Below are 15796 nucleotides of genomic sequence, written 5' to 3' on the forward strand. Positions count from 1 at the left end.
GTTACTTATTCGTTCCTTATATGCTTTTAATGCGCGGGGTAAGTATACGTGTCACCTTGAAATAAATCGTTTTTTAATTGTGTTCATGTCTCTGGTGGTAACAATGTAATCTTAGAGACGAAATTACCCTATTAGAGCGCATGTACCCGTTCCAGCGCTCGGTTAATACCCTGTTACCTATTCGTTACCTATTCGTTACTTATTCGCTTTAAATACGTTTGTTGTACGTTGCACCTTTTAGAAAAGAATTTTCACTTGTGTTCATATCTGTGGTGGTAACGATGTGTAATTAGAGATGAAATGACCCTATTAGCGTGCATGTACCCGTTTCAACGCTCGGTTATTACCCTGTTACCTATTCGTTACCTATTCACTTATAATACGTTTGTTGTACGTTGCACCTTTTAGAAAAGGATTTTCAATTGTGTCCATGTCTCTGGTGGTAACAATTTGTTCTTAGAGATGAAATGACCCTATTAGCGCGCATGTACCCGTTCCAGCGCTCGGTTAATACCCTGTTACCTATTCGTTACCTATTCGTTACCTATTCACTTATAATACGTTTGTTGTGCGTTGCACCTTTTAAAAAAGGATTTCAACGTACAACAAACGTATTTAAAGCGAATAAGTAACGAATAGGTAACGAATAGGTAACAGGGTACTAGTATTAACCGAGCGCTGGAACGGGTACATGCACTCTAATAGGGTCATTTCGTCTCTAAGATTACATTGTTACCACCAAAGACATGAACACAATTAAAAAACGATTTATTTCAAGGTGCAACGTATACTTACCCTGCGCATTAAAAGCGAATAAGGAACGAATAAGTAACAGGGTATTATCCGAGCGCTGGAACGGGTACATGCACGCTAATAGGGTCATTTCATCTCTAATTACACATTGTTACCACCAGAGACATGAACACAAGTAAAAATCTTTTTCTAAAAGGTGCAACGTACAACAAACGTATTATAAGTGAATAGGTAACGAATAGGTAACAGGGTAATAACCGAGCGCTGGAACGGGTACATAAGCGCTAACAGGGTCATTTCATCTCTAATTACACATTGTTACCACCAGAGACATGAATACAAGTAAAAATCTTTTTCTAAAAAGTGCAACGTACAACAAACGTATATAAAGCGAATAAGTAACGAATAGGTAACGAATAGGTAACAAATAGGTAACAGGGTATTAACCGAGCGCTGGAACGGGTACATGCACGCTAATCGGGTCATTTCATCTCTAATTACACATTGTTACCACCAGAGACATGAACACAAGTGAAAATCCTTTTCTAAAATGGGCAACGTACAACAAATGTATCATAAGTGAATAGGTAACGAATAGGTAACGAATAGGTAACAGGGTATTAACCGAGCGCTGGAACGGGTTCATGCACGCTAATAGGGTCATTTCATCTCTAATTACACATTGTTATCACCAGAGACATGAAAACAAGTAAAAATCTTTTTCTAAAAAGTGCAACGTACAACAAACGTATATAAAGCGAATAAGTAACGAATAGGTAACGAATAGGTAACAGGGTATTAACCGAGCGCTGGAACGGGTACATGCACGCTAATCGGGTCATTTCATCTCTAATTACACATTGTTACCACCAGAGACATAAACACAAGTGAAAATCCTTTTCTAAAAGGGGCAACGTACAACAAATGTATTATAAGTGAATAGGTAACGAATAGGTAACGAATAGGTAACAGGGTATTAACCGAGCGCTGGAAAGGGTTCATGCACGCTAATAGGGTCATTTCATCTCTAATTACACATTGTTATCACCAGAGACATGAAAACAAGTAAAAATCTTTTTCTAAAAAGTGCAACGTACAACAAACGTATATAAAGCGAATAAGTAACGAATAGGTAACGAATAGGTAACAGGGTATTAACCGAGCGCTGGAACGGGTACATATGCGCTAATAGGGTCATTTCATCTCTAAGAACACATTGTTACCACCAGAGACATGAACACAATTGAAAATCCTTTTCTAAAAGGTGCAACGTACAACAAACGTATTATAAGTGAATAGGTAACGAATAGGTAACGAATAGGTAACGAATAGGTAACAGGGTATTAACCGAGCGCTGGAACGGGTACATGCGCGCTAATAGGGTAATTTCATCTCTAAGAACACATTCTTACCACCAGAGACCTGAACACAATTAAAAAACGATTTATTTCAAGGTGCACCGTATACCCCGCGCATTAAAAGCGAATGGGTAACGAATAGGTAACAGGTTATTTACCGATCGCTGGAACGGGTACATGCGCTCTAATGGGGTCATTTCATCTCTAAGAACACATTTTTTTTGTTCCCGTCTGAGACCTGGACATAATTGAAAATCCTTTTCTAACAGGTGCAACGTATAAAAAAATGTATTATAAGCGAATAGGTAACGAATAGGTAACGAATAGGTAACAGGGTAGTAACCGAGCGCTGGAACGGGTACATGCGCGCTAATAGGGTAATTTCATCTCTAAGAACACATTCTTACCACCAGAGACCTGAACACAATTAAAAAAACGATTTATTTAAAGGTGCACCGTATACCCCGCGCATTAAAAGCGAATAAGTAACGAATAGGTAACAGGTTATTTACCGAGCGCTGGAACGGGTACATGCGTTCAAATGGGGTCATTTCATCTCTAAGAACACATTGTTACCACCAGACATGAACACAATTAAAACACGATTTATTTCAAGTTGCAGCGTATACCCCGCGCATTAAAAGCGAATAGGTAACGAATAGGTAACAAGATTATTTACCGAGCACTGGAACGGGTACATGAGCGCTAATAGGGTAATTTCATCTCTAAGAAACACATTGTTACCACCTGAGACATGGACATAATTGACAATCCTTTTCTAACAGGTGAAACGTATAAAAAAATGTATTATAAGCGAATAGGTAACGAATAGGTAACGAATAGGTAACGAATAGGTAACAGGGTATTAACCGAGCGCTGGAACGGGTACATGCGCGCTAAAAGGGTAATTTCATCTCTAAGAACACATTCTTACCACCAGAGACCTGAACACAATTAAAACACGATTTATTTCAAGTTGCAGCGTATACCCCGCGCATTAAAAGCGAATAGGTAACGAATAGGTAACAAGATTATTTACCGAGCACTGGAACGGGTACATGAGCGCTAATAGGGTAATTTCATCTCTAAGAACACATTGTTACCACCTGAGACATGGACATAATTGAAAATCCTTTTCTAACAGGTGAAACGTATAAAAAAATGTATTATAAGCGAATAGGTAACGAATAGGTAACGAATAGGTAACAGGGTATTAACCGAGCGCTGGAACGGGTACATGCGCGCTAATAGGGTCATTTCATCTCTAAGAACACATTCTTACCACCAGAGACCTGAACACAATTAAAAAACGATTTATTTCAAGGTGCACCGTATACCCCGCGCATTAAAAGCGAATAAGTAACGAATAGGTAACAGGTTATTAACCGAGCGCTGGAACGGGTACATGCGCTCAAATGGGGTCATTTCATCTCTAAGAACACATTGTTACCACCAGACATGAACACAATAAAAACACGATTTATTTCAAGTTGCAGCGTATACCCCGCGCATTAAAAGCGAATAGGTAACGAATAGGTAACAAGATGATTTACCGAGCACTGGAACGGGTACATGAGCCCTTATAGGGTAATTTCATCTCTAAGAACACATTGTTACCACCTGAGACATGGACATAATTGACAATCCTTTTCTAACAGGTGAAACGTATAAAAAAATGTATTATAAGCGAATAGGTAACGAATAGGTAACGAATAGGTAACGGTATTAACCGAGCGCTGGAACGGGTACATGCGCGCTAAAAGGGTAATTTCATCTCTAAGAACACATTCTTACCACCAGAGACCTGAACACAATTAAAACACGATTTATTTCAAGGTGCACCGTATACCCCGCGCATTAAAAGCGAATAGGTAACGAATAGGTAACAGGTTATTTACCGAGCGCTGGAACGGGTACATGCGCTCTAATGGGGTCATTTCATCTCTAAGAACACATTGTTACCGTCCGAGACCTGGACATAATTGAAAATCCTTTTCTAACAGGTGCAACGTATAAAAAAATGTATTATAAGCGAATAGGTAACGAATAGGTAACGAATAGGTAACAGGGTATTAACCGAGCGCTGGAACGGGTACATGCGCGCTAATAGGGTCATTTCATCTCTAAGAACACATTCTTACCACCAGAGACCTGAACACAATTAAAAAACGATTTATTTAAAGGTGCACCGTATACCCCGCGCATTAAAAGCGAATAAGTAACGAATAGATAACAGGTTATTTACCGAGCGCTGAAACGGGTACATGCGCTCTAATGGGGTCATTTCATCTCTAAGAACACATTGTTACCACCAGACATGAACACAATTAAAACACGATTTATTTAAAGGTGCACCGTATACCCCGCGCATTAAAAGCGAATAAGTAACGAATAGGTAACAGGTTATTTACCGAGCGCTGGAACGGGTACATGCGCTCTAATGGGGTCATTTCATCTCTAAGAAGACATTGTTACCACCAGAGATATGAATTTAATTGAAAATCCTTTTCTAAAAGGTGCAACGTACAACAAACGTACTATAAGTGAATAGGTAACGAATAGGTAACGAATAGGTAACAGGGTATTAACCGATCGCTGGAACGAGTACATATGCGCTTATAGGGGTATTTCATCTATAAGAACACATTATTACCACCAGAGATATGAACACAATTGGAAATCCTTTTCTAAAAGGTGCAACGTACAACAAACTTTTTAAAAGCGAATTAGTAACGAATATTTAACAGGGTATTATCCGACCGCTGGAACGGATACAAATGCACTTATAGAGTTATATCACCTCTAAGAGCCCAAATCTTCCACCAGAGACAACAAAACAATTGAAAATCATGTTTTAAAAGGTGCAACGTAAGATACACGTATTATAAGCGAATTATAAGCGAGTGATGGAACGAATTAAACAAGGTAATAGCATGCTCCGAAACGATGTACACCCTGCTTACATGTTTAACTCTACCACATTATGTAAGTATGTGCCTGTCCCTAGACAAGAGCCTGAAATTAAGTAGTTATCGTTTGTTTTTGTGTTACATATTTCCGTTTATTTTTTTGTATATGAAATACGGCCGTCAGTTTTGTTGTTTGAATTGTATGAGGTTGTCATGTCTGGGCCTTTTATAGGTGACTACACGGTTTGGGCTATGCTCATTGTTGAAGGCCGTACAGTGAACTATAGTTGATAATTTCTGTGTCATTTTGGTCTAATGTGGAGTGTTGTCTCATTGGCAATCATACCACATCTTCGTTTTTTAAACAAGCGCTAACACGGTGATTTCATCCCGTCGAACCAAGATCCATCTTCAATCATACGGACATAAAGCAGTTAAAAAGTAGAACGTATAAAAAAACAAGTAAGGAACAAATGCGTATCGAACATGAAGTAAAAGGATCGGTTGAGCACAAACACATATAAATAAGTCATAAAAAGATCATTTTACCTCAACCAATTCAGAACTATTACCATATGTAAGACTATTAACAACTAGATTTGTAATTGCTAGCAATAACGGAAGGCACCCCTTCCCCCTATTACCAGGTGAGCGGCAGCCATTTTGACAATTCCAAAGTCAAAGAGAGCATATACAGATGTCTAGTAACATTTTTGCAAAGTTTCATTAAGTTTGAACATTTTGAATTTTTGATATTTTTGCTGTTTCCATGGTTACGGCGGCCATTTTGAACATTCTAACTTCAAAATCCAACTCTGCCTATGCCAGTTACCATTCCTGTAAAGTTTCATCCAGTTTGCGGAAAATTCTTATTTTTGAAATTTTTGACCTTTTTGCATTGTTTCCATGGTAACAAGACCTATTTTGGAAATTCCAACTCCAATGTTGCTCATCATTACTGTGAAGTTTCATGAAGTTTTGAGCATTTTTAGAATTTTGAAAATTTTGGTGTAGTTTCTATGGCAACATAGTAGTTCTAATGATCGCCAAAATCATCCAACACCTGTATATAGTGGGCACCTACATTGTTTTAAAATATGATGATTCTGAGTTGAAGCATATCCAAACAGTTCACCAAAAACCAAAAACTCATTTTTTTTACAATTGTGCCGTTTCCATGGTAACGGCAGCCATATTAAACTATTCCATGCCATAATTAAAAAGGGGGAAGGATATTAAAAATCAAATAAGTAACGAATAGGTAACGAATAGGGAATAGGGAATAGGTAACGAATAGGTAACGAATAGGGAATAGGGAATAGGTAACGAATAGGCAACGAATAGGGAATAGGGAATAGGTAACGAATAGGTAACGAATAGGGAATAGGGAATAGGTAACGAATAGGCAACGAATAGGGAATAGGGAATAGGTAACGAATAGGGAATAGGGAATAGGTAACCAACTTGACGCCCATGCGTGTCTGCAAGAATACAAATCTATTATACTTTTAGCAATTTCACTGTGATAATATAAATGTCACATAATTACGTCACTTTTCATGGCGTTGGTTGATTCGCGCACAATTTATACTTCGTTTGTGGTGTGATGTTGTACCGTGGGGGTATCCGATGTTATTCTGTGGTTTACATGTTATAATGAACTATTATATTATTTATATATTTTTCTGTCTGAGATTTCTTCTGTATTCCTGTCACGTTGACATTTATTCCCATATAAGCCGGAGTCTTGGCTATCCATGAAATATCCTGTACCGAGTCAGGAATGTTGCAGTTGTTATCAACTAGTCCGTTTCGATGTATATCTGTGTTTTTTTGTTTTGTTGCAGTTCAGTGTTTTTGTTGTTTCGTTGTTTCCTCTAATACCTGATGTGTTTCCCACGGTTTTAGTTTGTAGTCCCAAATGCTTTGCCTATTGAACAGCGGTATACTACTTTTTCCTTAATTAGTTCTTTCTCCAGCGAGACAACAATGATTCTGTGATTTCGTTCATCTGCCATTATCTTAGCTTTGTGTCTCATATCCCGCTGCTGAGGAATGAAAAGCTATTTGACATCGTAGTTTTGAAAATAAAATGCCAGTATTGAAAGACTCAGGCCAAATTATGATTTCAAACATGGTGGGAAATACCCACCAGCCTAACTATCCTATTTTAAAGTTACCTACATCCTGAGTTAAAAATGGACGATCTTTTGTTTCTGCGTGTCTGGTCAGTCGAGAAATCCCTAAATATTTTTTGTTTAGAATGATAACAAATTAAGCTAACTAGCCCTACATTGTTAACTTCTTGTCCATGTCAACCCAATTATATCTGATTTGACCAGATCAGGAAAAGGGAACTAAAGTTATATTTGCAAAACATTATACATTTTGAACATAAATTCATATAGCCTTGAGTAGATTTTTGTTTGTCGTGTTTTCACCACTGCCTGATTTTAAGGCAGATTGGCACTTAAACATTGCTGGGCTAAATATTAAAATATTAAATCGATGGTTTTCAAATGTTCGGCTTTGAACGTTCCTGATGAAGTTAAAATCCAGAAAAGCGGCTCGGACGCATGCAATTTGTTGTGTGTGTATTGAATTGCTTAAATGGATTGCATTGAATGACAGAGGAAAAGTTCGGTTCCAGATATGTCTTTTGTGAAATATAATTGACATGGAAAACAGGTCACCTGGGACGGTTTATTTCATACTGAGAGGAGATAACAACTTACCTCTACTTGCCGAAAAAGCATACGGCAAAACTGAGCTGTCACCAGGTCCTGCAAAATAACTTCATAATAAATCTGGTAAGATGGTGCGATGTCATCATCATATATTTTCACTTCGTAAAGATACCATGTTAATATAGAAAACAATGAGATATATGATTGATCAATATAAAACAAATGTGGAAAGTTAAAACTGATGAATATTGCGTTTGATTAATTCTGTTTAAAAATATCTGATAATCAATAGAAATTAAAAAGAAAACTGCATAATTTCTACAATTTCTTTTGTTTCCATATGAAAACAATGGTAATTATGACATACTTGTAACTTCATAAGATAAAAAATCAGGTGTCATTCCACTTATATTCCTGAATTATATGCATTTCAAAATATTTTCTTTTAATTTGGAATAGTTTTTAAAAACTTTCTTGGCCAAAAACGGGACTTAATTCTCCTTTAAAACATATATACAACATTTAATCCAATTAATGTTAGATTGATGCTCGAAATAGAACAAAAATATGTGTACTGTGAACATACTGTGTTTTAATACCTATATCCACAATAAAGAATAAAAAGTCTTCTGGTATATGCTAATTTTTTTTCTCTTATTTTTCAAGCCACAGACGAGTGTTCCTTTTTTTCAGAAATTGGTACGATGGTATCTAGCAGCACAACTTATTAAAGTTATTAAATTATGAGCCTGGTACTTGTAATAACTATTCCGTTCGTCTAAACTAAAATGTAAATATACGTTCATTTAAGGAAAAGTGCACAAATATACAAGGACGAGCGAATTTGCTGTATTTTAGTTGTTTTTTTTTCATAAAAATTTATTGTTGTTATGAAATGATGCATTTTTTAAAATGTTTTTAAAAAAATATCTTTACTAGATTTTACTTCCATTATTAATTATGAATGGAGAAAAAAAAGTTATCGCCGAAAAATCGAATATGTGAGCTAACCGTTCCAGTTAACATAATGAATCAACAAACCCCAAACGAAAACGTCAGGATTGTTTACAAGTTTTCTCCTCAAAATTGTTGACTAGTTATGCTAACTGACGATAGATAAACTTTATTTCTAAAAATTTAATTACCAAACGTAACAAATTCTCCCAACAAATAGTTCTGGTACGACTTCCCTCCAAAGAAAACAGCAGTACTGTTATGGGTTGTACAGTATGCTTTGTTATCTGTATCAATTAATTTTCCTGCAGAATTTGAGGTCAATTTTAACACATGTCTCGTACTTTTCAATCCAGGATCGACTCCAGTTAAAGAAAGATCTCCTCCATCAGGGTTTCCCAGAAGAATATTATAGCCAAGCCCAATGAATCGTGATCCATCGGCTAAACATAGTACACATCTTTGCAGTATACACAACGTTATCAGACTGTATTTGATGGTTTGTTTCTAAATAGAGGATTTACAAAATGAAAAAGTTATTGTGGCACTTGCTTAAATTGAGATCCAATATGTAACTAGTCCCAACATGCAAGTGGTTGTTATGAACAAGTGACAAGAGACTGTTGAGGTCGATTGTCACTGGGGTAACTGCAGCATACATGTATCTTTTATCTGTATAATGTTTCATTAGGCTAAAGCATATCATTGCATTATGAGCTTTTGCTCTAAAAAAAAAACTGTAAAAAAGAAGATGTGGTATGATTGCCAATGAGACAATTGTCCACAAGAGACCAAAATGACAACATTTCAAATTTAGTTTACATTAATTTCCATGTCAAAAACTTTAAATGAAACACTTAATTTAAAATTCTAGAAAAATTATAATGCATGCTCCATTGTTAAAACAGAATCTAATTCAATAGTAAGATACATTTTGTCATACGCACATGTTAATTAATAATAAGTTTCAATGGCCAAATATAGAAATTTAATAATCAAAACGATTTCCACTTTTAAAAAAATCTAAATAACTGTATATACTGCGATGATTTTTGCATGTAATGATTTTTTTATGGGAAGCAAATTAAATATAAATATAAATACCATAATTTGTTCTGTATTTACTCTTGTTCGAAATCAAAATGAGTCAGAATGTTCAACTAAAAAGTACTTATATAAAATATCTGTTACTTCCTCATCATGGTATCAAGATACAACTAGCCAATCACCAGGAGAATATATCTTCCCTGTAGATATACTAATGTCTGCAATTAGTTTGAACTAGAGATTAGAAATGACAACAGAGACGCGTGCATAGAATTTGACTTATCTTAGCTAACAGACTTCGTAAGTGCGACCCATTACCTATCACTATACTGAATCGTTCACATTACGACATTTACTCTATATAACATTTTCAGTCCAACTAAATCAAGTTAAACTTTGTTTTATTCAACAACACTATTGCACATGCTGTTTACATATTTCTTTACTAGTACAGCTATTCCAATGGAAATCCCTGTATACTAGTTTTTAAAGACCAAGGTATATTCACGTATATATTTATAATTTCTTTAGTATATATATATTTCTCTAATTCTATGGAAATATATCCCTTTCCGAACCAATTGTATAAAAAAAATAATTAACGTGTGGTTGCCGGTGATCTCAGAAGATGATTGGCTGAGTCAAAGGGTCATAACCTTTCTCAGCTCTCTGAATTGATCAAAATGTTCTAACAGGTGTTAATGAAATCGACAACTTCGTGGAAAATGGAAGGCACTCGAAGGGGATTTTGGTTTAGAAAAGAAGAAAATTAATCTTTTAATCATTAGAGAAACAGATTATTACACAGTTACGCGTGGATTATCGGATTTATCCAATCTCGATAGTTAAATTATAAATTTTAAAGTCCTCGCCGAGGCTCGGACTTTAAAATTAATAATTTAACTATCTCGATTGGATAAATCCGATAACCCACTTGTATCAATATAATAATCTATATATATAGAGAGAGAGAGAGAGTCTATAAGAATCTACCAACCAGTAAACTTAATAGGTATTGGATCATCAAAGTTGACAATACTACACAAACAGGAAAAATTATATGATTCTAAAAGATTGTGTAACAATACCGATAAATAGATGGAAAACAAATCACTAAAAAGTGTTGAATATCATCACACAAAGATGGAAAAACTAAACAGATGATATAAATTATACAATAATTGCAAATATTTCGGGTCATCAAATGGCCCTCCTCAGTGTTAAAAGTTTTAACAATACTGATATATAATGTATAAGGTGGAAACATAGATCAGTAATAATACAGGTAATTTTTTGTTGATTGATTTTAATCCAAAATCCTGAATATAATAATATAAACATTAAACTGTAAATTTAATTATTTCTTTCTATTGATTCCATCTTCCATCAGTAGAGAAGGCGAAAGTGAAAATGAAGTTTAAGAGCAAGAAACAAACATCTCAAACTATTTACGGCAAATGAAATCATACTTGGGAAATATAAATATTTCAAAAGATCAACACTTAAACAGTTAATTTTTATATAATTAACAAATGAACGATATTTCACGTAAACACGCAAGTACTGATAACTGTTCAGGTGATAGCACCAAGGACCAAATATAAACAAGCATGTATCTCCTTTACATTCTGTTTTAGAATATCTTAAGAGCAAAATTCACTTTCAGGTAATTTGAAGACTATTTACAAACTATGCAGATGTCTTCTTTAATAGTTGGCACTAGCCATTCAACACTGAGTTTGTGATTTCAAACCACGCTCGTGCGGATGCACTCGACTCCAATCTTAATTGACTAGGATTGTCAGTTTTTTCAATTGAAGGTCGGTGGTTTTTTGCGGGCACTCCGTCTTCCTCGCTCAATAAAAAACTGGCCACCACGAAATAGCCTAAAAGCGATGTATAGAAGTGGCGTTAAAACACAAAGTATCAAATCAAATCTTCAATAGTTGCAGATTAAGCAGGGTTCCAGTTTGAGATAGGAAAGAATAATAATAAAGTATTTCGATTGATTCACGAAAAAAACATCCGTGTTGAAGACCGTACTTTGATCTATAATAGTTTACTATTTAAAGATTGTTACTTGGACGAGAGAGTTGTCTCATTTGTACTCATACCACATCTTCTTATATTTTTCAGATTTTCTTTGTCATTATGCAATATTCGACATTTTTCATCACAATATGTCTGGAAGCTAAATTTAGCTAATTGCATTCAAATTGAGAAAGCTATTATATACGCAATATTTAGGGATTATGTTTGCAGGACATACCGATCTGGTGATCTTATATCAAAACGATAGAACAATGCATTCGTATGTATAGATTTGTTTTGTTTTTACAGTTGTACCATCTTAGTTTGTTCAAATGCTCAACTTTATTAAGTTTTAGTGATGAATCATCAGATTTTCCAGTTTAGGATGGCAAAAATATTCTTTAAACGACTATGAATATATTGCGTTTAACTTTGCAATGACTGTTTTGGTGCACCCCTTTTATATCGAGAACTTATCTTATAACACTATGTTCCGGAGTACCTGGTATAAGTTATTTTTATACCTTGTTATCCCTAGAATGAGCCCGGTTGTTTTATTGGTTTGTTGTTTTTTTTTGGGGGGGGGGGGGGGGGGGTAACGGGGGCGTGTTCATCAGTATTTAGTTTTTGATAAAGAATTTTTTGTACTTTCATTTGTCTATTCGTCTTTAACGTTTCTTGCCATTGCGTTCTCAATTTATTGTCTCGTGGTTGAATAAGTTTCAATGATCGTTTTGTATCTTTAGCCTCTCTTTTTACAATTTTTCGACTGACGTTAGTTATGTTCAAGTGATATTTCAATTGCTTATCAATCATTGAATATTAAATAGGGTTATCACTTACCAGTCTGATTTAAGGTGGTACCCAACACCTTGACTAAAACTAATTTGGCTCTTTTAATTTTCTTACAATTTTGACAAAATATTTATTATGAAGCATTGAAAAAAATATAAAAATTTCAAAAAACTTGAAGCAATCACTTTCTCGGGAAAAAACTGTTGGATACATAGCAGTTTGACAAACACTAATTTTGATCATTGAGAAGCTTAATATTTCCTTAACAATACAACATGATAACACGTTTAGCTGACTAGTTATCTCCCTGTAGTGTGAGGTACCACATTAAATCGTTGGTGCTTATCTAAACATCCATGATTACCAGTTGCAATGTTTTGAAAGGTAGTAAGGTTTAATGACAATATTTTTTCAAACACTTCATTAATCTGATGTAATAATGCTATTAATGGTCACGAAGATTGACATTGGAAAACAAACGATCAATTTTGAATTGATATCTGCAGTCGGAATCGTCCTACATTTACTAAGTTCTGCACACTGTCGTTACAGTAGTTTTCAGGAATTTTTTTATAATACTGCTTTCGGCATCTAACCAATTTCTCTTCCCCTACAGACTTAGAAAATTTACTCTTTTTGTGCTTTAGGTTTTGTATGTACATGTATTAAGTTTATTAGTCGCAAAGAATGACTTGTGGTGAGTTTTGTTCCTCGTCTTTCATCAGAAGAATCAACAGTGATATTGGTCTTCATAGGTTAGACCAACATATGATAGCATAAAATTGATTAGGTTTGGAATATTAAACCAAGATCGAGATTACAAGACAGAATCAATCATGCCAATAAGTACATCTGAATAAATCCATCAATCGATCTTATGCAAGGAGGAAATTGAAGTTATTTTTTACATAGCCTACACTTTAAGACATATTGATATCACTACATATTCGTTTGTCAATGTGGGATCACTGATATAAACTATCAGATATTTGTATTCGCGGTGAATTTGTATTGGTGACAGAATCGAATTATTCTTATGTCAGTAATTGTGTTGTGTTGATGGGTTAAATTTAGATTTTTTAACTAATGAAGTAGGTATGATGACAAGTGAAGTGATATAAACAATATATTTTTTATGCATGTTAACAAGACAATAACAATCAAAACCAAGGAGTGAACAAAGACTCATAAAACCAAAAAGACATTCACATTAACAGTTATAAATAACCAGAAGTAATTGTAACAGGATGCTGTTACGAAGTCTCCCAAACAAAGCTCCCATAACTCGCCATTTATATGTTCATTTGATTTGATTTTTTTGTCCCATACAAGAATATATATGGCTTACGAGTAGGGGATCTCCACCATTTACAAGTATTCAAACATGGAGGGGGGGTGACCCCCAGGAAAGTTACCTACATTTCATTTGATTTGTTTTATTGTCCCCTACAAGAATATATATGGTTTAGGGGTGGGGATCTGGACCACTTAAAAGATAATAGTACATTCTCAAATTGAACGGGGTGGGGGTGACCCCCAGGAACTTCCATTTAATTTCACGTGATTTGTGTTATTGTCCCATACAAGAATATGTATGGTTTAGGGGTGGGGATGTTGACCGTTTACAAGTTTTCAAACAAGAGGGGGTGGGGTGACCCCTAGGAACTTCCCTCTTATTTCATTTCATTTGTTTTATTGTCCCCTACAAGAATATATATGGTTTAGGGGTGGGGATGTTGACCGATCACAAGTTTTCAAACAAGAGGGGGTGGGGTAACCCCCTCCAGACTTCCCTTTTATTTCATTTCATTTGTTTTATTGTCCCCTACAAGAATATATATGGTTTAGGGGTGGGGATCTGGACCGCTTAAAAGATAATAGTACATTTTCAAATTGAACGGGGTGGGGGTGAAACCCAGGAACTTCCATTTGATTTCATGTGATTTGTTTTATTGTCCCATACAAGAATATATATGGTTTAGGGGTGGGGATGTTGACCGTTTACAAGTTTTCAAACAAGAGGGGTGGGGTGACCCCCTAGGGACTTCCCTTTAATTTCATGTCATTTGTTTTATTGTCCCCTACAAGAATATATATGGTTTAGGGGTGGGGATCTGGACCGTTTACAAGATAATAGCACATTATGAAATTGAACGGGGTGGGGATGACCCCCGGGGACCTCCCTTTAATTGCATTTGATTTGTTTTATTGTCCCAATCAGGAATATATATGGTTTAGGGGTGGGGATCTGGATCGGTTACAAGATATAAGCATATTCTCAAATTGAAGGGGGTGTGGATGAACTCCCAGGGACTCCTCTATATTTCATGTGATTTGTTTTATTGTCCTATAATCATTTCTGAAGACTGCATGTATCTATCACTTACAGTTTTCAAGTTATATTCATTTGAAAATTTAAGAAAATAAAATCCCATAGGGTTCTATAGTAAACCCCTCCCTTCTTTCTACCCCCAAAATACCCCTGAATAGACCCCTATGCACAAACGAAAGATTGATGGCTCACCTAGACATATTAGTCTACCATTTAATGAAATCCTAAGTCAATCTGACAAGCGGTTTTGGAGAAATGCTGCGGACAAGTTCATTTTTTAAAGTGACGGAAGAGGAAGAAGAAGAAAAAGAATAATAACTAGATTTGTAATTGCTAGCAATAACGGATGGCACCCTCGTCCCCCCATTGCCAGGCGAGCGGCAGCCATTTTGAAAATTCCAAAGTCAAAGAGTGCATCTACACCTGCAAGTTATCATTTTTGCTAAATTTCATTAAGTTTGAAGCATTTTGAAATTTTGGACAATTTTGCTGTTTCCATGGTTACGGCGGCCATTTTGGAAATTCTAACTTCAAAATGCAACTGTGCACATGCCAGTTACTATTCTTATAAAGTTTCATCCAGTTTGCAGCACTTAATTCTTTTTTGAAATTTTGAACATTTGTGCTGCAACCATGGTTACAGTAGATAATTCCAAAATTCTAAAAGCAGACATCTCATTGCCACATGTCATGTTATATATCAATACAGTTTCATTTACTTTAGTTCACTACTCTCTGAGAAAATGCTGATTTTATGCATTTTTCCATAGGGTCAATGCAAAACTTGGCCCCAGTTTCCATGACAACGGCGGCCATTTTGAACTATCCATATATTGTCCCCCGCTGCAATATTTCCCCTCCATAATCATATATACCATTTAATGTCTCTAGAGTAAATTTAACATTGATGTTCTGGAATGTTCTGTGAAA

The 15796-nt window shown here is 35.4% G+C and overlaps 1 pseudogene; it reads right to left on the reverse strand.

Moving 5' to 3' along the window:
• Positions 1-9914, reverse strand: part of LOC143048492 (uncharacterized) — a 30143-nt pseudogene extending 20229 nt beyond the window's left edge.
• Positions 9915-15796: the final 5882 nt, after the last annotated feature.

The sequence above is a fragment of the Mytilus galloprovincialis genome, chromosome 10 (assembly GCF_965363235.1).
Source record: "Mytilus galloprovincialis chromosome 10, xbMytGall1.hap1.1, whole genome shotgun sequence".
NCBI lineage: Eukaryota > Metazoa > Mollusca > Bivalvia > Mytilida > Mytilidae > Mytilus > Mytilus galloprovincialis.